At 40.7% G+C, this 22533-nt stretch overlaps 1 long non-coding RNA gene across 5 annotated transcripts in view; it reads left to right on the top strand.

The window, feature by feature from the left end:
• The first annotated feature begins 239 nt into the window (after positions 1-239).
• The window catches only part of LOC129136197 (uncharacterized), a 38469-nt gene continuing 16175 nt past the window's right edge, over positions 240-22533 (top strand). For 3 of the 5 annotated variants that reach the window (XR_010149765.1, XR_010149770.1, XR_010149768.1), the window contains exons 1-3: positions 240-410; positions 1489-1575; positions 4516-4583. This is a non-coding gene — a long non-coding RNA (uncharacterized LOC129136197). The remainder of the gene's footprint in view (positions 411-1488; positions 1576-4515; positions 4584-22533) is intronic. The other 2 variants (XR_008537547.2, XR_010149769.1) reach the window with 2 other exon arrangements.

Below are 22533 nucleotides of genomic sequence, written 5' to 3'. Positions count from 1 at the left end.
CGTTTGTGATGATGCTGGTGTAAACAAACCTACTGTACTGCCATCATAAAAAAATCTAGCACATATCATTATTTATTATACGTAATAGTTGATAATGATAGTAAACAATTATGTTACTGGTTTATGTATTTATTAGGCTATACTTTTCATCATTATTTTAGAATGTACTTCTACTTATATAAAAAAGTTAACTGTAAACATTTCTTAACTGTTAACTGTTTACTGTTAACTGTAACTGTAACTTAACTGTTAACAGTAGAAGCCTCAGGCAGGTCCTTCAGGAGGAATCCAGAAGAAGGCATTGTTATTACAGGAGATGACAACTCTATGCGTGTCATTGTCCCTGAAGACCTTCCAGTGGGACAAGATGTGGAGGTGGAAGACAGTGATATTAATGATCCTGAACTTGGGTAGGCCCAGGCTAATGTGTGTGTTTGTGTCTCAGTTTTTAACAAAAAAGTTTAAAAGTTAAAAATGCTTAAAATAGAAAAAAGCTTATAGGATAAGGATATAAAGAAAGAAAATATTTTTGAAAAGCTGTACAATGTGTTTGTGTTTTAAGCTAAGTCTTTTTAGAAAAGAGTCAAAAGTTAAAAAAATTAAAAAGTTTATAAAGTAAAACAGTTACAGTAAGCTAAGGTTAATTCATTATTGAAGAAAGAAAATTTTTAAATAAATGTAGTGCAGCCTAAGTGTACAGTGTTGATAAAGTCTATGAGAGTGTACAGTAATGTCCTAGACCTTCACATTCACTCACTGATTCACTGGAGCAAACATCCAGTTCTATAAGCTTTATTCATGGTAAGTGCCCTCCAAAGAAATATCTTTTTTTTGTCGTTAATGCTGTATTATTACTGTACTTTTTCTATGTTTATAAATGTTTAGATACACAAACACTTACCATTGTGCTACAATTGCTTACAGTACAGTTCAGTAACATGCCATACAGATTTGTAGCCTGGAGCAATAGTGGGTGCCATGTAGCCTAGGTGTGTAGTAGGCTAGACCATCTAGGTTTGTGTAAGTACTTCTGATGTTCACACAAAGATGTGTGAACACATTTTCTGCCATTAAGCCCCACATGACTATGTGAGTGAAAGTACCTATGTGTGTTTATATGTGTAAATATATATATACACACACACATAATAGTTTGTATGTATATATAATATGTATTATATTATATATAATAATTTGTTTATGTATAACAGTTTATATATAATGTGTATACTTTTTTTACTTAATGACAAAACATTAGCACAGAAATATCCCTCTTGGTCAGAGTCAGACTCCTAGTAAACATTCATCTACTTGAATAAAACCTCAGGGTCTAGAAGCACGCAAAAAGCCTCCACGTACCTGAAACAGTTTACAGAAAGACACTTCACCAAGCCACACTCTTCTTCTTTTAGCCCCCAGTCTTAGTGGCAATTATCCACAGTATATATTTTTGTAATATGCATAGCCCTGTGGTTTCCTGTTCCACAGAAAATTAGAAGTAGAAAGTTCAGCAAGAACACAGGCGAGCATTAGAAGTCATAAATGAAGAGCACAGGAGCTGCTTGATGTGGCCAGGTAAAATCAAGGACCAAGTTCACTCCATTACTACCCAGAAAGGGGAACATATTGTGATGATGATCTTGTGTAAATATGTGGTTAATGATGTTGAGTATCCTCTATTTAAGAAGGCAGAAAAGTGAATAACATATTTGAAATGCTATTTACATCATAATGGTTAAGTTGTTTAAAGCTTTATTTTTGAATAGACGAGCTTTAGTTAGAAAATTGGCTAGTGGGAAAGAACTTCTTTCCTAAAGCAAATAGGAGACTGCTACCGATAATGTTTCTCATCTAAAACGCTAAGTAGGTAGGTCAGAGCACACAGGTCTGCCACCCTGTACTTCCCATTTCACCCTGAATCCTTTCCAGGGACAGGAAAAGGGCATCTTCTAAGACTACATTCATGATGGCACAGGAAGAATAGAGGTGACATTGAGAGATCCTGAAATTAAAATGAATTTGGAAGATAGAAAGCAGATGGGATTACATTGACAAAAACAGAGAAAACCACAGCCCAACATGTACACAGAAAAAAAAAACCTACTAGGAAGACAAGAGCAGTTGTAGAGAAACTCCAAGCTGAGTATTAACAATTACAGAGAGCAGAAGGAGGCCCTTTGGCAATGATCAGGGTAATTAAAGAGCCGTCTGCAGAACGCAGGGCTCCGCTGCCACTGACTCCCTCCTCAACTGAAGAGGAAACCCACACTGGCCACCAATGTGGTATTAACTCATCCAGTTCTTCATCCTTAGGCATAAACATACATGCTTAAGGGAGGAAACCATTAAGTTAAAAAGGAAGTAAGAGAAAGAGACAGAACATTGACCCTAGAGAAAACAGAAAATCCACAATAGAGAAATGAACTGCCAAACTTTCTATTTAATATCCTCCAGAGGATTCAAGATGACATTGCCTCCTAAAACAAGAATAGGCTTCTATGGAAAAGAAACAGAGGACAAACAATAGTTCTTAGGATTATGGAATTACAAAAATAGAGCACTTACTGGAAGGAATAAATAGAAGAACAGGCACAATAAAGGACAAATTAGTGATCTAAAACAAAGGTCGGAATATTTTTTTTTCTGTGAAAGGCCAGATTTTAAATATTTTTGGTTTTCCAGACTATGTTGTCTCTGTCACAACTACTCAATCTGCCAGGGTAGTAGGCAAGTAGTCCCTGACAATATACAAAGAAGAAAGGGTTTATTTACAAAATACTACACAAACAAGAAAGAGTTTATTTACAAAATTCACCTTTATTTACAAAAATAGGTGGTGGACTGGATTCGGCCCATGGGCTATAGTTTAGTGTAGTTTAGTGACCTGTGACCTAAAAGATAAAGTTAAGGAAATATTCCAAAACATACGGCAAAAAGATAAAAAGATGGGGAAAGAGTTCAAAGACAGGAAAGCTCATTTCAAGAGTTCCAACATATCTAATATGGTTTCAGAAATAGAAAAAAATTAAATGGAGAAAATTATAAAGAAAAATAAAAATGTATCATAGCTGAAGAGAAACATAGATTTTTTTTTTACATAAAAAGAGCCACCCACATATATTATAAGAGAAATAATAATCCCTAAGCAATATAAATTGAAAAGATGCATCTAGAACGTATCTTTTTTTTTTTTTTTGAGACATTCTCACTTTGTCATCCAGGCTGGAGTGCAGTGGTGCCATCATGGCTCACAGCATTCTCCCACCTCATCCTCCTGAATAGCTGGGAACACAGGTGCATGCCACCATGCATGGCTAATTTTTGTATTTTTTGTAGAGACAGTCTCACTATGTTATCCATGCTGGTCTCATACTTCTAGGCTCCCACAATCTTCCCATCATGGCCTCCCAAACTACTGGAATTACAGGCATGAGCCACCGCACCCAGGCTAGAATGTATCTTTATGAAGTCTTAGAGCTATAGAGAATACAGAGATTTCGAAAAACTCCTAGAGGAAAAATAGATTACCTATGTAGAAATTAGAATTATGTTGTCATCGAAATTCTTATTGGCAAAACTGTATGTTGAAAAAAAATCTGGGCCGGGCGCAGTGGCTCACACCTGTAATCCCAGCACTTTGGGAGGCTGAGGTGGGTGGATCACAAGGTCAAGAGATCGAGACCAGCCTGGCCAACATGGTGAAACCCTGTCTCTACTAAAAATACAAAAATTACCTGGGCATGGTGGCAGGGACCTATAGTCCCATCTACTTGGGAGGCTGAAGCAGGAGAATTGCTTGAACCCAGGACCAGAGGTTGCAGTGAGCCGAGATTGTGCCACTGTACTCCAGCCTGACGACACAGCGAGATTCCATCTCAAAAAAAAAAAAACAAACCAAAAAAACAGTCAGGCATGGTGGGTTATGACTGTAATTCCGGCACTTTTGAGGCCAAGGTGGTAGGATCTCTTGAGCTCAGTAGTTGAGGCTGCAGTGAGCTGTGATTGCACCACTGCACTCCAGCCTGGGCAACAGATTTGGACCCTATCTCAAAAGAAAAACATTCTGAGATGTTCTGAGGAAAAATTATTTTTAAACCCATTATTTCATATCCAACCAAAAAGCATTCAAATTGTAGGGCAATGATATAAAAGTATTTGTAAACATTCAAGAACTCAGAAACAGACCGTCTCTAGAGTTAAGATTTGTTCAAAGATTATTTACTACAAAAAGACAATTTGATCTAAGAAAAAAATTACATAAAATATAGTTTAAATAATGGTGTGTAAAGTATCCAGGATAATTTGTAGGTAAGTTCAATAAAATACATGGTGATGCCATCAAACCTTCAACTTTTTCTGAAGTTCAGGTTGCAATTTGCCTCTCTACCCCACCCTCCCAACAGTTTTATGTCGTGTGTAGACATCGCGCCATTAAATCCAGTAATAAGTCACTGTCAGATATATTACATACATGCTAGCACTTAGATCAGCATCTCTCTGTCCTGGATCCCCCAGGTGATATGGAGGTGATCCTGGCCTGAATAAGGTTTGATGCCTGAGGTGGGCTGAGAATGACTTCAAAGGTATGTTCACATCTTAATTCTGGAAGCCTGTAAATGTGACCTCATTTGGAAATAGGGTCTGTGCAGATATGCCTAAGTTAAAGATCTTTAGGTAAGACAGTCTTCACAAGCATCTTTATAAGGGAGAGACAGACGCAAACAGAGGAGAAGGTGATGTGAAGTTGGAGGCAGAGACGGAAGTGCTAAGGAAGGCTGAGGAGGTGCAGCAATGTTGGCAACACCAGAAGCTGGATATGGTGAACAGAGAACTCCCTTAGACCCTCTGGAGGGAGCCTGGCCCTGCTGGCACATTAATCTCAGACCTGGCTTCCAGCACTCTGAGAGGGAAATTTTTGTTAATTTACCAAATGTGTAGTAATTTGTCATCACAGCCACAGGAAACGAATACAATACCCTTTAACTGACACCACACATAAATACACACTCTCTACAGAACTGTGTTACTCCCCATCTCCAGCTTTGTTATGCCTGTACTTGGCTATGTTACTGCCCATATCTGGCTATGTTACTCCCCCCATCTCTGGCTATGTTACTTCTCATATCTGGCTATGTTATTCCAACCATCTGTGGCTATGTTACTGCCCCATATCTAGCTATGTTACTCCCCATATCTGGATATGTTAACTCCCCCATATGTGGCTATGTCACTCCCCATATCTGGCTGTGTTACTCCTCCCATATTTGGCTAAGTTACTTGCCACCAATGGCTATGTTACTCCCCTGATATCTGGCCATGTTACTTCCCCATATGTGGTTATGTTACTCTCTCCATATCTGGCTATGTTACTCCCCATCTCTGACTATGTTACTACCTCTATATTTGGCTGTTACTTCCGTCATATCTGAGTATGTTACTCATCATCTCTGGCTGTTACTCCCACATATGTGTCAGGGTTTCCCCATATCTGGTTATGTTACTTCCCACATATCTGGCTAAGTTACTATTCCATATGTGGCCATGTTACTCTCCCCATCTATGGCTATGTTACTCCCCTCATATATGGCTATGTTACTTCCATCATATATGGCTATGTTACTCCCTAATATGAGGCTATGTCACTCTCCCCATATCTGGCAAGTTACTCTCCATCTCTGGTTATGTTACTCCCCCATATGTGGCTATGTTAGTCTCACCATATCCAGCTATGTTACTCCCCATATGTGGCTATGCTACTCTCCCCATAACTCGCTATGTTACTCCCCTTCTATCTAGCTATGTTAGTCTCACCATATCCGGCTATGTTACTCCCCATATGTGGCTATGTTACTCTCCCCATAACTGGCTATGTTACTCCCCTCCTATCTGGCTATGTTACTTCCCTAATATGTGGCTATGTTGCTCCCCAGGTAAGGCTATAACACTCTCCACATATCTGGCTAAGTTACTCAGTGTCTCTGGCTATGTTACTCCCCCATATGTGGCTGTGTTACTCTCCCCAACTTTGGCTATGTTACTCCCCTCATATATGGCTATGTCACTCTCCCCATATATGGCTATGTTACTGTCCCCATAACTGGCTATGTTACTCCACCATTTGTGGCTATGTTACTCTCTCTGTATCTGGCTATGTCACTCCCCTCATATCTGGCTATGTTGCTCCCTACATAGATGGCTATGTTACTCTCCTCATGTCTGCCTATGTTACTCCCCTCATATATGGCTATGTTACTCTCCCCATATCTGGCTATGTTACTCCACCATTTGTGGCAATATTACTCTCCCTGTATCTGGCTATGTTACTCCCCTCATATCTGGCTATGTTGTTCCCTTCATAGATGGCTATGTTACTCTCCCTATATGTGGCTATGTTACTCTCCCCATATCTGGCTATGTTACTCCCCATATGAAGCTATGTCACTTTCCCCATATTTCTAAGTTAATCCCCATCTCTGGCTATGTTACTCTCCCAAATGTGGCTATGTTTGTCTCACCGTATCTGGCTATGTTACTCCTTCATATGTGGCTATGTTACTCTCTCCATAACTGGCTATGTTACTCCCTCATATGTGGCTATGTTACTCTCTCCATAACTGGCTATGTTACTCCTTCATATGTGGCTATGTTACTCTCTCCATAACTGGCTATGTTGCTCCCTCATATGTGGCTATGTTACTCCCCCATATGAGGCTATGACAATCTCCACATCTCTGGCTATCTTACTCCCCCACATGTACCTATGTTAGTCTCCCCATATGTGGCTAGTTTACTCACCCATATGAGGCTATGTCGCTGTCACCATATCTGGCTAAGTTATTCCACATCTCTGGCTATGTTACTCCCCATATGTGGCTAGATTACTCCCCTCATGTCCGGCTATGTTACTCTCCCATATGTGGCTATGTTACTTTTCCCATTGCATCTATGTTACTCCCTTCATATACGGCAATGGTAATTCCACACATGTGGCTATGTTTTTCAATCCATATCTAACTATGTTGCTCCCCTCATATATGGCTATGTTACTCCCCCATATGTGGCTATGTTACTCTCCCCATCTCTGGCTATGTTACTCTCCCCATCTCTGGCTGTGTTACTCTCCTAATATCTAGCTATGTTACTTCCCCACATGTCGCCATGTTACTCCCCCATATCTGGCTATGTTACTTTCCATCTCTGGTTATGTTACTCCCTCTATATTTGGCTATGTTATGCCCCCAATTCTGACTATGTTACTCCCCCCATATCTGGCTATGTTACTCACCCATATCTGACTATGTTTCTCCACCTATATCTGGCTATGTTATTCCCTATCTCTAGCTATGGTACTCCCCTCATATCTGCATGTAACTCCCCCATATGGCTCTGTTACTCTCCCCATATCTGGCTATGTTACTTACCAATCTCTGGATATGTTACTCTCTCTATACTTGGGTCTTTTACTCCCCTCATATCTGGCTATGTTACTCTCCATCTCTAGATATGTTACTTCCCCTATATCTGACTATGTTACTCCCCTATATGTTATTATGTTACTCTCCCCATATCTGACTATGCTATTCCCCCCATGTCTATGTTACTTCCCACCTCTGGCTATGTTACTCCCCCTAATGTGGCTATGTTAGTATCCCCATATCTGGCTATGTTATTCTCCCATATGTGGCTTTGTTACTCCCCCATAGGTGGCTGTGTTACTGTCCCCATGTCAGACTATGTCACCCCCCAATATGTGGCTATGTTAGTCTCCCAATATCTGGCTATGTTATTCCCCCATATTTGGCTATGTTACTTTTCCATATGAGGCTTTGTTACTCCCCCATAGATGACTGTGTTACTCTTCCCAGGTCTGGCTATGTTACTCCCCCATATGTGGCTATGTTAATATCCCCATATCTGCCTATGTTATTACCCCATATATGGCTATGTTACTACACCATAGGAGGCTATGTTACTCTCCCCATAACTGGCTATGTTACTTCCCTCATATATGGCTATGTTAATCCCCCATATGAGGCTATGTTACTCACCCCATATCTGGCTATATTACTGTCCTCATATGTGCCTATGTTACTCCCCCATATGAGGCTATGCCACTCTCTCCACATCTGGCTAAGTACTCCCCATCTCTGGCTATGTTACTCCCTCATATGTGGCTGTGTTAGTCTCCCAATATCTGGCTATGTTACTCCCCATTATGTGCCTATGTTAGTCCCCATCTCTGTTTATGTTACCCCCTCTATTTGGCTGTTATTCCCCCATATGTGACTATGTTACTCTCCCTATATATGGCTATGTTGCTCCCTTCATATATGGCTGTGTTACTCCCCCATATGTGGCTATGTTACTCTACCCATCTTTGCCTATGTTACTCCCATCATGTCTAGCTATGGTACTTCCCCATATGGTACTCTGCCCATATCTGGCAATGTTACTCCTCTCATATCTAGCTATGTTACTCATCATCTTTGGTTATGTTACTCCCTGTATATTTGGCTATGTTATTCCCCCCATATCTGGCTATGTGACTCCCCTATATCTGGCTGTGTTACTCCCCCATTTCTGACTATGTTTTTGTACCTTTGGCTATGTTATTCCCCATCTCTAGCTATCTTACTCCCTTCATATCTGGCTATGTAACTCCCCCATATGTGGCTATATTATTCTCCCCATATCTGGATATGTTACTTACCAATCTCTGGCCATGTTACTCCCTCTATAATTGGCTCTATTATTCCCCTCCTATCTGGCTAGGTTACTGCTCTCCATATGGCTACGTTACTCCCACACATGATGTTGTGTTACTCTCCCCATATCTGGCTATGTTATTCCCTTCATATCTGGCTATGTTACTCTCCTATATGAGCCTATGTTGCTCTCCCCATCTCTGGCTATGTTATTCCCTTCATATCTGACTATGTTACTCCCCCAATATGTGGCCCTGCTACTCTCCCCGTGTTTGGCTGTTAAACCCCTCATTTCTGGCTATGATAGTTCCCCATATGTGGCTATGTTACACTCCCCATATCTGGCTATGTTATTCCCCTCATATCTAGCTATGTTACTCCCCCATATGTGGCTATGTTATTCCCCTCTTATCTGGCTATGCTACGCTCCCACATGAAGTGACTGCACTCTCCACATATCTGGCAAAGTTACTCACCATCTCTGGCTATGTTATTGTCCCACATGTGGCTACGTTAGTATCCCCATATCTGGCTATGTTACTAGCCCATATGTGGCTATGTTACTTCACCTATATCTGGCTATGTTACTCCCCCCATATCTATGTTTCTCCACCTATATCTGGTTATGTTATTCCCCATCTCTAGCTGTGTTACTCCCCTCATATCTAGCTATGTAATTCCCCCATATATAGCTATGTTACCCTCCCTCTCTCTGGCTATGTTACTCCCAATCTCTGGCTATGTTACTTCCTCTATACTTGGCTATGTTACTCTCTTCTTATCTGGCTGTGTTACTCTCCATTTCTAGCTATGTTACTTTCCCTATATCTGGCTATGTTACTCCCCCATATGTGGTTATGTTACTCTCCCCATATCTGGCTATGTTACCCACCCATATGTGACTGTGTTACCCTCCCCATATCTGGCTATTTTATTCCCCTCATATCTGTGTATGTTACTCCCCTCATATATGGCTATGTTACTCCCCCATATGAGGCTATGTCACTCTTACCATATCTGGCTGAGTTACTTCCCATCTCTGGCTATGTTACTCCCCCATATGTGACTATGTTAGTCTCCCCATATCTGGCTATGTAACTCCCCGCATGTATGGCTATGTTACTCCTTCATACGTGGCTCTGTTACTCCTTCATATGAGGCTATGTTACTCTCCCCATTTCTGGCTATGTTACTCCCCTCATACCTAGCTATTTTACTCCCCAATATGTGGCTGTGCTACTCCCCCCATCTCTGGCTGTTTTACTCCCAATCTCTGGCTATGTTACTCCCTCTGTATGTAGCTATGTTACTCCCCTCTTATCTGGCTATGTTACTCTCTATCCCTAGCATGTTGGTTTACCTGTATCTGGCTATGTTACTCCCCCATATGTGGCTATATTACTCTCCCCATATCTGGCTATGTTACTCCCCTCATATCCAGCTATGTTACTTTTTCATACATGCCTATGTTACACTCCCCATATCTGGTGCTTTTACTCCCCTCGTATATGGCTATGCTACTTTCCCATATGTGGCCGTTACTCTCCCCATATCTGGCAAGGTTACTCCCCTCTTACATAGCTATGTTACTCCCCCATATATGGCTATGTTAGTCTTCTCATATCTCGCTGTGTTACTCCCTTTCTCTGGCTATGTTACTTTTCCTATGTCTGGCTACATTACTCCCCCTAAATCTGGCTACTATAGCTATGTTACTCCTCCCATATATGGTTATGTTACTCTCCCGGTATCTGGCCATGTAACTTATCCAAATGTGGCTATGTTACTCCTCCATATGTGGCTATGTTACTCTCCCCATATCTGGCTGTGTTACTCCCCATCTCTGGCTATGCTACTTTTCCATATGTGGCTATGATACTCTCCCTACATCTGGCTATGTTACGCTTCATCTCTGGTTATTTTACTTCCTCTGTATTTGGCTATGTTACTCCCATCATATATGGCTATGTTGCTTTCCTCATTACTGGCTATGTTTCTCCCCCATCTCTGGCTCTGTTAATTTCCATGTATTTGGCTATGTCAGTCTCCCATATGTGGTTATGTGACTCCCTCTATATCTGGCTATGTTACTCTCTGTATATTTGGCTATGTTTCTCCCCTCATATCTGGCTATCTTACTTCCCTTCTCTGGCTATGTTACTTTCCTATATGTGGCTATATTACACTCTCCATATCTTGCTACGTTACTCTCAATCTCTCCCTATGTTACTCCCTTGATATTTGGCTATGTTACTCCCCATCTCTGGCTATGTTACTTTCCTTATATCTGACTGCGTTACTCCCCTCATATCTGGCTATGTTCCTTCCCCTGTCTCTGGCTATGTTACTTTCCTTATATCTGACTGCATTACTCCCCTCATATCTGGCTATGTTCCATCCCCTGTCTCTGGCTATGTTATTCCCCATCACTGACTATTTTACTTTCTCTATGTCTGGCTATGTTACTTGCCCATAAGTGATTATGTTACTACCCCCATATCTGGCTATGTTACTCCCCATCTCTGGCTATGTTACTCTCTGTCATTGGCTATGTTACTTTCTGTGTATCTGACTATGTTATTCCCCCTATATCTGGCTATGTTAACCCCAGTCTATAGCTATGTTACTTTCCCTATACCTGGCTTTGTTACTCCCCCATATGTGATTATGTTACTCTCCCCCTATCTTGCTATGTTACTCCCCCATACATGGCTATGTTCCTTTCCCTATATCTGGCTATGTTACCCCCTGTCTCTGGTTGTTATTCCCAATATATTTGGCTGTGTTACTCCCCTCATATATGGCTATGTTACTTTCCTCATATCTGGCTATGTTATTTCCTATCTTTGGCTATGTTAGTTTCCTTATACCTGGCTATGTCACTCCCCCATATGTAGTTATGTGACTCCTGCCATATCTGGCTTTGTTATTCCCCATCTCTGGCTATGTTACTCTCTATATTTGGCTATGTTACTCTTCATCTCTGGCTATGTTACTCCCCCATATCTGGCTATGTTACTCTCCCCGTATCTGGCTATGTTACTCCCTGTCTCTGGCTATGTTACTCCCCATATCTCACTGTCTCAGTGCTTCTAATATTTTAGATTCTAGAAGAGTAAGATTTCACATGATAATTCTGGCAACTAACATTGGATTGCCCAATTTTTTTATCCTAAAATCACATGGAAGAATAAAAATCATCTACTATCATTGGTTCATAAATGGAAGGGCATTTTAACATGATAGGTATTTACAAAAAGCAATTCTTTAACTTGAATACATTTAAATGTATGAGAAACACACACTGTTATCCTTACCGTCATTGTGCAATGGAGCAGTTGGAAACTTCGCGACAGCTGGGTCTTCACCTATAAATGGGCATTTGGCCCTACTGGCTCTGTTGGCTTAAGTCTGACATACCTGTTTCTTTACCTTCTTTACCCTACTATTTGCTATCCCAGCCAGCTGCCAAAGAAAGTGTGCAGAAATTCTAGAACTCTTCTCTATCCAGTTCCCTCTACAAATCAGATTTAGATCAATGGAGACTACAGTCAAGGAGTATCATTGTATATGTTGGTTAGCAAGAAAATCAAGGATTATCACAAAAGAATAACTCTCTAATTTTTTATATATGAAAAAAATTATCTTTCCATTACTATGTTAAAAATATAACATTCTTAAGTTTTAAAGATTTATTAACAAAAGGAGAGAAAAACTAAACATATAGCATCAAGAATTAAAATAGAGATAAAGAGAAGTTTAAGAAGAAATAAGATAATATACGGTTGACCCTTGGACAACAAGGGCTTAAACTATACGGGTTCACCTATATGCAGACTTTCTTCCATCTCTGTCACCCTTGAGACCACAAGACCAACCCATCCTTCTTCCTCTTCCTCAGCCTACTCAATGTGAAGACAATGAAGATGAAGACCTTAATAATGATCTACTTACTCTCAATGAATATTAAATATGTTTTCTCTTCCTTATGATTTTCTTTTCTCTAACTTACTTTATTATAAGAATGTAGTATGTGGCTGGGTGCAGTGGCTCACAGCTGTAATCCCAGCACTTTGGGAGGCCTAGGCTGGTGGATCACGAGGTCAGGAGATCGAAACCATCCTGGCTAACATGGTGAAACCGTGTCTCTACTAAAAATACAAAAATTAGCCGAGTGTGGTGGCACGCACCCGTAGTCCCAGCTACTTGGGAGGCTGAGGCAGGAAAATGGCATGAACCCAGGAGGCAGAGCTTGCAGTGAGCTGAGATGGTGCCACTGCACTCCAGCCTGGGCAATACAGGGAGACTCCATCTCAAAAAAAAAAAAAAAAAAAAAAGAATGTAGTATGTAATACATATATCATACAAAATATGTGTTAACTGACTATTTATGTTATCGATAAAGCTTCCAGTCAACAGTAGGCCATTAGTACTTAAATTTTGGGGGATTCAAAATTTATATGTGGACTTTGTATTGCAGGAGGTGTGGTGGGCTGTGTCTATAACCCCCAACTTGTTCAAGGGTCAAATGTATTGTGATGAAGATAAAAGGTGGAGATAACAACATAGATTCTGTTCATCTCAGAATCAAACAGCTCTGTTCTGACTAGGTTTCCTGGTCTGGAACTACACTTCTCATCTCGCTGGGAGAGATGAGATTAAAAAGCAAAACTATTAACTTCCTGAATACCCTAGGCTAGAAGTCTTACTGTTCTTACATATGTTTCTGACAATTGTCATTAAGCCAGTGGGTGGCTTCAAAAACAACCCTCAATCTTAAAGCTATCTTCCCCAAAAAGCTTTCCTCTCCCCTTCTTTTTTTCCGTATAAGCTCTAGTAACTTTTCGTGTTCTGCCATCAAGCTGATGAGGTATTTCCAGAGGAAAAAAATTAAAACACTTGCAATACTCTTCGAGAGAGGTACCTTGCTTTAATCCACTATCTCCTAAGGTGAGGTCTCCTCCTCAGCTCATATAGCTTCTTATATCTTTTTACCTCTCATATTGAAGCTGACCCAGTAGTCCCATAGATGTTTTTTTTTTTTTTTGATAAACATAGAAATCCACCCTTCTGTTCTTAAAGCTTGAAACTTAATATTTGATTTATCTGAGTTCCTTCCTCAGGAAATGGTCTTCAGTCCTCTCAAAAAAAAAAAAAAAAAAAAAAGAGAAAGAAAAAAAGTATCAAAGAATTGAAACTCACCACATCACCACATCCAGACAATGAGATGCCAGACCCCAGACTCATCATGACTGCTTCCTTGCCCTTCCCTAGTTCTTGTTTTCTTACACATTGATACATTCTTCTCTGCTATATAAATCACTCGGTTTAGCTGCTCAGGGAGATGGATTTGAGACTGAGCTCTCATCTCTTGCCTGCAGCACCCAATTAAAGCCTTCTTCCTTGGCAAAATCATTGTCTCAGTCATAGGCTTTCTGTGCAGCAAGCAGCAGGACCCAGACCAAACCCCTGCTGTTTCTGTAGCAATATTCCTTCAAAAATTCTTAGGTGACCCTGAAATCAACAAGTGGGGACCTCTGTTGTGAGTCAAATATCAAGGCAGATGAGTGACTTTAGATTCGAGAAAAAGGAATTTAGGATAAGGATTTGGTTTATTTGAAAATTTGCCTGTTTGCTTCTGTCATTGCCTTTAAAGACAATGCTTGGAGAACTTTAAAAATAAAAGACTAGAAAAGATTTGGGATTACCTCTTTTTATTATGTTGGAAACACCGAAGTTCAGAGAGGCCATGTGATCAATAGCATGCCTTTCCTCCTCAATCTCTATTTTTGTGTTTCAGGAAGTTGAAACATAGAAAGTTCAAGAACAAAAAAGAATCACTGACTTCAAAATGCTTTACATTGTTACATAATCTTAAAATGTGATTACACTGTCATTTAATCTGCCTACCTGCTCCATAACTGTAAATATCTAGTTACCTTATCCAAGAAGGCAAAGATACATTTATAACCCAAGGCTTCTCCCTTCTCATTTTAGGTAATGAGGTATTTAACAATTTACCAGACTGCTCCTTGTTAAACTGATTCTTAAATGTTGTTGCCAATTTGCCAAATAGCATTATTGTCTGTTTTTGCAACAATGTCAACCAAAATCAGGAGAAAAGCACCCTTGTTAAGAGCTTGGCTTACAGTCATTGATCTTGGTTAAAGTTTCGAAAAAGTAATCTGGGGACAATGGCCAATTTGAAACTGGAATGGAATAAGACTGAGTGTGTTTGAGGTCCCTGTTTGGTGGTTTCATCTGGTTTAATTTTTAGGTTTATTTTTGCTTTTTAAGTCTCCAAACAAAGCAATTGAACTTTGGGGCTTATTCTGGCAAGATCTGTGTTTGCAGTTCCTTGTTAAATTTCTGTTTTATTGATTGTGGGTTTTACAGCTTTCCCTCCACCCTTTTTATAGCACCTTGGGTAGTTCTAAGCACTGGGACTGGGTTATTAGGATTGGAGCTTTTCTTAGGCACCAACAAGGCATGAAGTGTGAGCATTTTCTTCCATAGTGGGATATTCAGACCTGCTAGTACAGTTACATAACTGGGAATACATTGATACAGTTAAGGTTAATGACCTAATAACAACAGAAGGCACTTTTACAGACAAATGGTTTGTTGTAATTGTTGCAGCAATAACATACTGCACATGGGTGTTCAATCTGCCTTAGCACCACCCAGCCTGAGCACCATCCAATAGGCCGACTGGGGGAAGAAACACTTTGCTTTCAAATAGCTTAAACAACATCACTAGTGAATTCCTGAGTGCCGGAACACCTGTCGTAAAGCCTGCTGAGGCAGAAAATACCAAGTCCACAGTATTTCCCATTTCTCCAAGACTGGGGATATCAGTTTGCCTCAGATTTTATCCTGTGTGCAATTTGCACTGTGGGAGTTAAGTTGACCTTTGCAGAAGCAGCACCTACTCTTTTAGGTCACTTAATGAGCACCAATTAACTAATGACTTTACTACGAACCTCTGGTAAATTAACTAATGGAAACAGGACATTGTGACCTCAGCCATTGTGCGTCATTTGCTACCCAAGTAACATGTTAACTTAAGGGCCCTATGAATACCCGGGAGAGCTGCCTTCTGTAGTCACCGGGAGCACTCTTCTAAATCTCAAGGTGAAATTGATCTTTCCATAAAAATGTTTCTGTTAACTAAAACGGAATGAGAAGGGTTTTCCCGAGAATGCAGTACCTATTTTGGAAAACTATCAGGCTGTCAGGATGCCCGTAAGTACTCTTAAGTAACTCACTTACTGGCACCCTGAGGCCTGGAAGAGTTAACATCCCTTTTGCACTGAGCTAGAGCCACGTCTGTGACATTGGTAAAAGGAATTTTTTACTATCCCACTTCCTAGATGGGGAAACTACATTCTGAACATAGGAAATGGTGAAATTCACACCAAAAATTACGTTATAATAAAAACTAATCTAGGCGGGGCACAATGGCTCACGCTTGTAATCCCAGTACTTTGGGAGACTGAGGCAGGAGGATCACTTGAGACCAGGAGTTTGAGACCAGCCTAGGCAATATAGCGAGATCCTATCTCTACAAAAAAAATAACAATGAATGGAAAAGGAATCTTGTTCTCGTGAAGCACAGTTTCGGAAAATAAACAAGAAGTGAGGACTGATGGGGTCAGAGGAGTGTCTAACGTGGAAGGGCGGGTATCAGCTCCAGCCATCCCCTTAAAATTCCTTTTTAAATTATTGTTTTCCCCCCTCTCCCTTTCTCTTTGTAAGGTTTTATTCTGTCTTCTTGCCCATGACAAGTTCTTTTCTACTTACTGCTTAATGTGAAGTGGTCTGAAGATGAGTCTGTGTTGGAGTAGACGTAGAGAAAAACACTCCTTGTTTGGGAGGTTTAATCATTTACCCGATGTGCTACTGATATTTTAAAATGTCATGCTCTTCTGGTTACAGTTTCCAATCTGGGGCCTGCAATGCGGTGTGACCCAAATCAGCCGTCTCCAGTGTGGTGACACATCACCTCAACATGGGGCAGGAGGCAGGTGGCTGCGTCTGGGCACCCAGCTGGGTGATTCCTCCAGACGTGCTCTCCCTGTCTTCCCCTCTGGCCCTCAGCAGGAAGCCAGGGTCTATTTGAGCTGTTGCTGCAGCAGCCATGTGCATACTTTGCCCAAGAGAAAAAAAAAATCCTTGCTCTTAAACTTAGATAAATTATTCTAACAAGAGAACACAAAACAGCTTCTTGGCAGGTGAGGACCCTGTTTGCGTGAGATCATGTATTTTTCCTTTTGCTTTTCTCCAACAGTTTACTTAAAGGATAACCACAAATAGAATGTCACAGTCCTGGGAAATTGTTTCACCAGGATTTCACTGAGTACTTGGGAACTGAGAAAGTACAAATGAATCAAACACAGTCCAGACCACAGCGTCAATGAGCAAATTATCTAAAAGAGGAGTTACAAATGCTAATTCTAAAGTCAGATAGAAAGTTCAGACAGAGAGATCCTGGAGTTCAAGAGAAGGAGCAGTGACTTGTAACTTGGAGAGTTCAAGAAGAGGTGGGAAGAGGTGGCCACTTTGAGGGTTCTGGAAGGCCAGTCCTATTCGTGTTTGTCAACTTGGGCACGATGTCAGAGGGTCTGGGCAGAGGAGCAAGAGGAGAACAGAAAGGAAAGACCCAACATCTTATTGGGTCCAGAGGGTTTTCATTTCTTCTATCAGTAACACAGGTCCTAAATGGCAAAAAACAGTGACCACAGCTCATTTTCTGCAATATAGGCATCACTTTTGCTTTTTCCTGACACATGTAATGAAGTTTGAATCTATTTTTCCTTCCAAAAAGCTCTAAAAAGTTTTCATACGTGTATTGTAAGGAGATTTAGTGAAATTAGTTTTTTTGAGACGGCTTGTTGCTTTGCTCAGCTCCCTGTACTGTTGTAAAGTGCCAACGCATAACCAGGCAGCAATAACAGTTACCAAGAGCATTCCCTCCACAGCAATGTGGCCAGATGGCACTGAGTGATCAGGCACAGCCCGAGGGGCAAGAGGGGCAAGGTCTTGGCATCTGCTTCTTTGTAAAGGTAGATCTGCCGGGAGCACTTGCTGCTGGCCTATAGGAAGTAAGAACTCTGCACCACCAACCCCAGGCACACCTCTGAGTCATAAGTCTTGGAAGACTTCTGAAAGTCATAAGTCATTAGAATTATGCAACAGGCTTTGGGACAAATGAGACGTTGGAGAGAGCTATTCTAAAATCTGAAAGAAAAAAGCTAGTTTTAAGAAAAAAATCACAAATGATAGTTACATCTTTGAATATTGTATTTTTAGGAAAATGCATACCCCATTTGAGAAGGTTAGCGACCTTGGCCTAAAGCGTTGTTTATGTTAGACGTGAGGAGTTGACTGAAATGTGCTCTCATAAGCATTTCTAGCACCATATTGACAACATTGGCCCACAGCCAGAATAAGACGTGATCTTCCTATTGGACTAGGTTCATAGGAGCGTTTGTTCCTTAAATAACTCTAGTCTAGGCTGGGTGTGGTGGCTCACGCCTGTAATCTCAGCACTTTGGGAGGCCCAGGCAGACAGATCACCTGAGGCCAGGAGTTCGAGACCAGCCGGGCCAACATGGCGAAACCCCATCTCTACTGAAAATACAAAAATTAGCCGGGCAAAGTGGTGGGCATCTGTAATCCCAGTAGTCCCTGTAATCTCAGGAGGCTGAGGCAGGAGAATCGCTTGAACCCGGGAGGCGGAGGTTGCAGTGAGCTGAGATCGCACCACTGCACTCCAGCCTGGGCGACAGAGGGAGACTCCGTTTCAAACAAACAAAGAAACAAACACCCTCTAGTCTAGCAGAAGCCCATAATATGTTATTAGTTCTTCAACTCCATCAGTGCTTGGATCCACATATCTTCCAGGATCCTTCCCTCTTGAGTTTGATTCTGGCTGAACTTTCTCAACAAAAGAAGCCACAGAAAAAGAGGCAATGTTTCAATAACTGCCATTTGTTAAGCGAACTTTGTTTCCTGTTGTAATTACTGTGCTTCAAAATAGCATAACAGCACAGGGTGAGAAAGTCATCCACAAAATTGTTTTCTCCATCCTCCTGCTTGATGGACAATTGTACTCTCTCTAAAAAAAAAAACAAACTTATTTAAAATTGCATTTTGCTATTGCTCGAGCCAAGAATGTCTTCCTAACACTTAGCCTATTTTTTTCTGTGGTGGTCAATTCCATAATTCCTTTTGTACACTTAGATGTAAAGGGAGACTCACCACCAATATAATATATCCATAAAGCTGAAGTGAGCAGCATCTGGAAGCCAGCACATCTATATCTGTTCCAGAGTCAGAGAATCTATCCCTCAGCTACCACCTCATGGTATACAGATGGTCACAAAGGGCAGAGGTCTCTACGTGATCTGAACTTTGTCAGCCCTTCCAGCCTCAGCTCCTACTGTAGCTTCTTATCCCCGCCATGCCCTGACAATGCCAGCCAGCACTCTTGAGGCTCTCAGAAGGCACAGGGTGTGTCCAGCTTCCATGCCTTTGCTTGTGCTCTTCTCTCCATTCACTGTGGGAGCACTTACATACTGCTGGACACACAAAGCATGCAGCTCAAGAGCATGTGAATGAATTTGCACAAATCCATTATTGGGTGTGGTATGCCAACTCTCACCAAACGTCAAGTAAATAATATATATTACAGGTTTCATTGTCAATAATATTTCTTGTGGAAATTATTACATATCTTAATATTTTCTACTGTAGATTAAGTATGGCAAAGACTTTCAACTTTTCTGCTAAGAATTAAATTTTAATTTCTTTAGTCGCCTCTTGCCTCTCATCTGATCTATCTTTAAATAGGTCCATCCAGGTTAAGGTTCAGTTCTTCTGACCAACACCTTTAGGAGACTATCCGATGCTTAACACTGTAGTGTTAAGATACTTTATATTTTCTGAAACACAGATCAGGTTGAACAAGGATTTTGTATATCTTTTTTTGTACATAAGAGGCAGTCTAAATTATACTGTCTAGATGCTATTAGGATTTCTTGAACATTATAAGAATTTGGGGACCACAGAATAATATCGTAATTGGAAATAGGACTGGCCTGGAAATTCTGAGACATATGGTTTCCCTGCCATGTTTCTGAATCTTACTGCTATATTTTCTTTTGTTTTGTTTTGTTTTTAATCTCACTACCTACCACAGAAAGAGGATTTTTTTTCAATGTACATAAATCATACTTACAAAATCATACTTACAATGTTTCATTTAATAAATATCTAGAAACAAAGCAAGTTTTTTTAGTAGATTCCATACCACTCCAATTCTCTTCTTAGTGGATGAAAATAGTCTCAAGATTTAGGGATCCAGTTACCCAGACACACAGGGGATTTACTGAACCTAAATACCACCCAGGAGCTCTAATGGGAGCAGCCAGCCTCAGCACCCCGTGCATCAATTGGCAAACAGACTTCTTTTAGTGACTAAGGCACAACTACCTGCTGTTTTCAATTACTTCTTGCTTGACAAATGCAGTGGAGGCTACTCGCATAGTTTTTGTAAACTCCACAAAGTGCAGGAAGAAATTTTCAGAAGGCTTCCCACTGTGGGGAGACTTTCAAAGGCATCTGTCATGACTGTAGGGGAGGAAGCTTGGAGGATTTTTTGCGTTAATAAAGACATCTTACAAGGGGACTTGCATTTAGGGCCCCAGAGTTTCTTCAAAGTGGTTTCTATTTTTGACTTCTCGCTCATCTGTGTTAGAGCCAAGACGTACATCAGGGATCTCAGACAGCAAATTTATGTTTCCTAAACCTTCTGTACGCATTAAGAAACGTAGTTTAATGGCTTGTCGGGAATGTTCGTATAAGTCGTTTGTTGTTATTTGTTTGTTTGGCCCATTGCATCTTAAACAACACAATAAAACATTTGTATTGCCCTTTCCGAGAATGCAGTGCCAGGTGGATAAAAAGTAAAAGTGACTGATTTAAATAACAAAGATACTGACACTCTCCTGTAGACTCTTTGTTAGACTTTAGCAACTTCTATGAGGGGATAATATGCTATTGATCTCCCATTAGCATGATTTTAAAAGGCCTTATTTATTTAACCATGTGCACTGAAAAAGATTCTCTTTCTATCTTACATAGTAAGTAATACTCAAAACAAAACAAAAGAAAACATAGCAATAAGATTCAGAAACACGGCAGGGAAACCATATGCCTCAGAATTTCCAGGCCTATTTCTAGTTATGATATTGGATACTGTGGCACTGCCTGGCCTCTCCATATACCATATGGAGCAGGGTCCTGACTTGGCACACACCATGATACTTCATGAGTCTACAAACAGCAAATACAGAGTGAGTTTCCCAGCGTAGAATCCCAGAATGCCAGAGTTGGAAAGGTACTTAGAGATGGCAGAATGCAGTCCTCTTTTGTTTTGTTTTGTTTTTTAAATAAGATCTGGGCCAGGGAGTTGATGTCACTTGCCCAAAGATAACTGATTAATGGCAGAGTTAAAGCTAGAGACCCAAGTTCCTTACTCAGTCCAGACATATTCCACTCAGTGCCGTACATTCATTGCTTCTTTGGTGTTCATTGCTCCCAAGGAGCATGGGAACCAAAGTTCTGGCTTCGTCTTATAAAGAAACTCAGTGAAAGACAGAAGAGCCTGTCATCAGCTGCCATCTCATCACCAAAATTAACTCCACATCTCTAGGATTTCCTGAGCTACCCACAGGAACTAGGCAGTGACACTGATCATTGTTGTTACCAACAACCCTTCCCCATGAATCTCTGACCCTGCACCCCCAGCAAACAGGATTGCCACATGGAGATGATAAATAGAATTGTTATGAGTAAATGGTAATAATACTTGTAACCATAATTATGGCTAAAACAATATTGAGTATTTAGAACATATTATATATAATGCCAATCACATGCATTGTCTCATTTGTCTCTCATAGCAACTTCATGAAATTAAATACTCGTATTATCCTCATTTCCAGATAAGAAAAATGAGGCCTACACAGATAGGTGAACTTGCCTAAGCTTATATACCTAGGAAGTAACAAAGCAGGGATTTGAACAGAGACCATCCAGCTCCAAAGTTAGCATCTTCCTAACTGTGCTTATGAGATAGACAGGGAGGGGAAGGTAGGTGAAAATTTCAGGGGGAAAAACACAGTGTATGCAAAGATGTACAGGATGTGAGAACAAATGCTGTTCAAGGAACTACAAGGATTCAGTGTGCCTGCACCCCAGGGTGAGCGCAGTGAATCCAATGGCTGAGGCCTAGTTTGGAAAGGAGGAAGGGAGTCTGATCATGAGAGCAATGCATGGGAGTTAGGTTTTATCTCAGGCAGGAACATCAGGAAGGAAGAAAAGAAGATCTAGTAAAATATTTGGGAAATAAAGTTACATAGGACCTACTGATTTCCTATTCATCTGTCTAAATCACCTTCTACGTGACATGAAAATGGTGACCTACTCCCCACATCGGTAGTTTTTCTTTTAAAATATATCACAGTAAAAAATATCAATAAAGATATGTGACTGACCAGCCTGACCAACATGATGAAACCCTGTCTCTACTAATAATACAAAAACATTAGCCGGGCGTGGTGGCAGGCGCCTGTAATCCCAGCTACTCAGGAGGCTGAGGCAGAAGAATCTCTTGAACCTGGGAGGCAGAGGTTGCAGTGAGCTGAGATACCACCACTGCACTCCAACCTGGGAAACAAGAGTGAAACTCCATCTCAAAAAAAAAAAAAAAAAAAAAGTGACTATTGCAGATGGGAATAATTTTTCAGTTTTTTTCTTAGTT

This window comes from Pan troglodytes, chromosome 1, assembly GCF_028858775.2.
Source record: "Pan troglodytes isolate AG18354 chromosome 1, NHGRI_mPanTro3-v2.0_pri, whole genome shotgun sequence".
NCBI classification, from domain to species: Eukaryota; Metazoa; Chordata; class Mammalia; order Primates; family Hominidae; genus Pan; species Pan troglodytes.
This window is presented reverse-complemented; position numbering and strand designations above follow the sequence as displayed.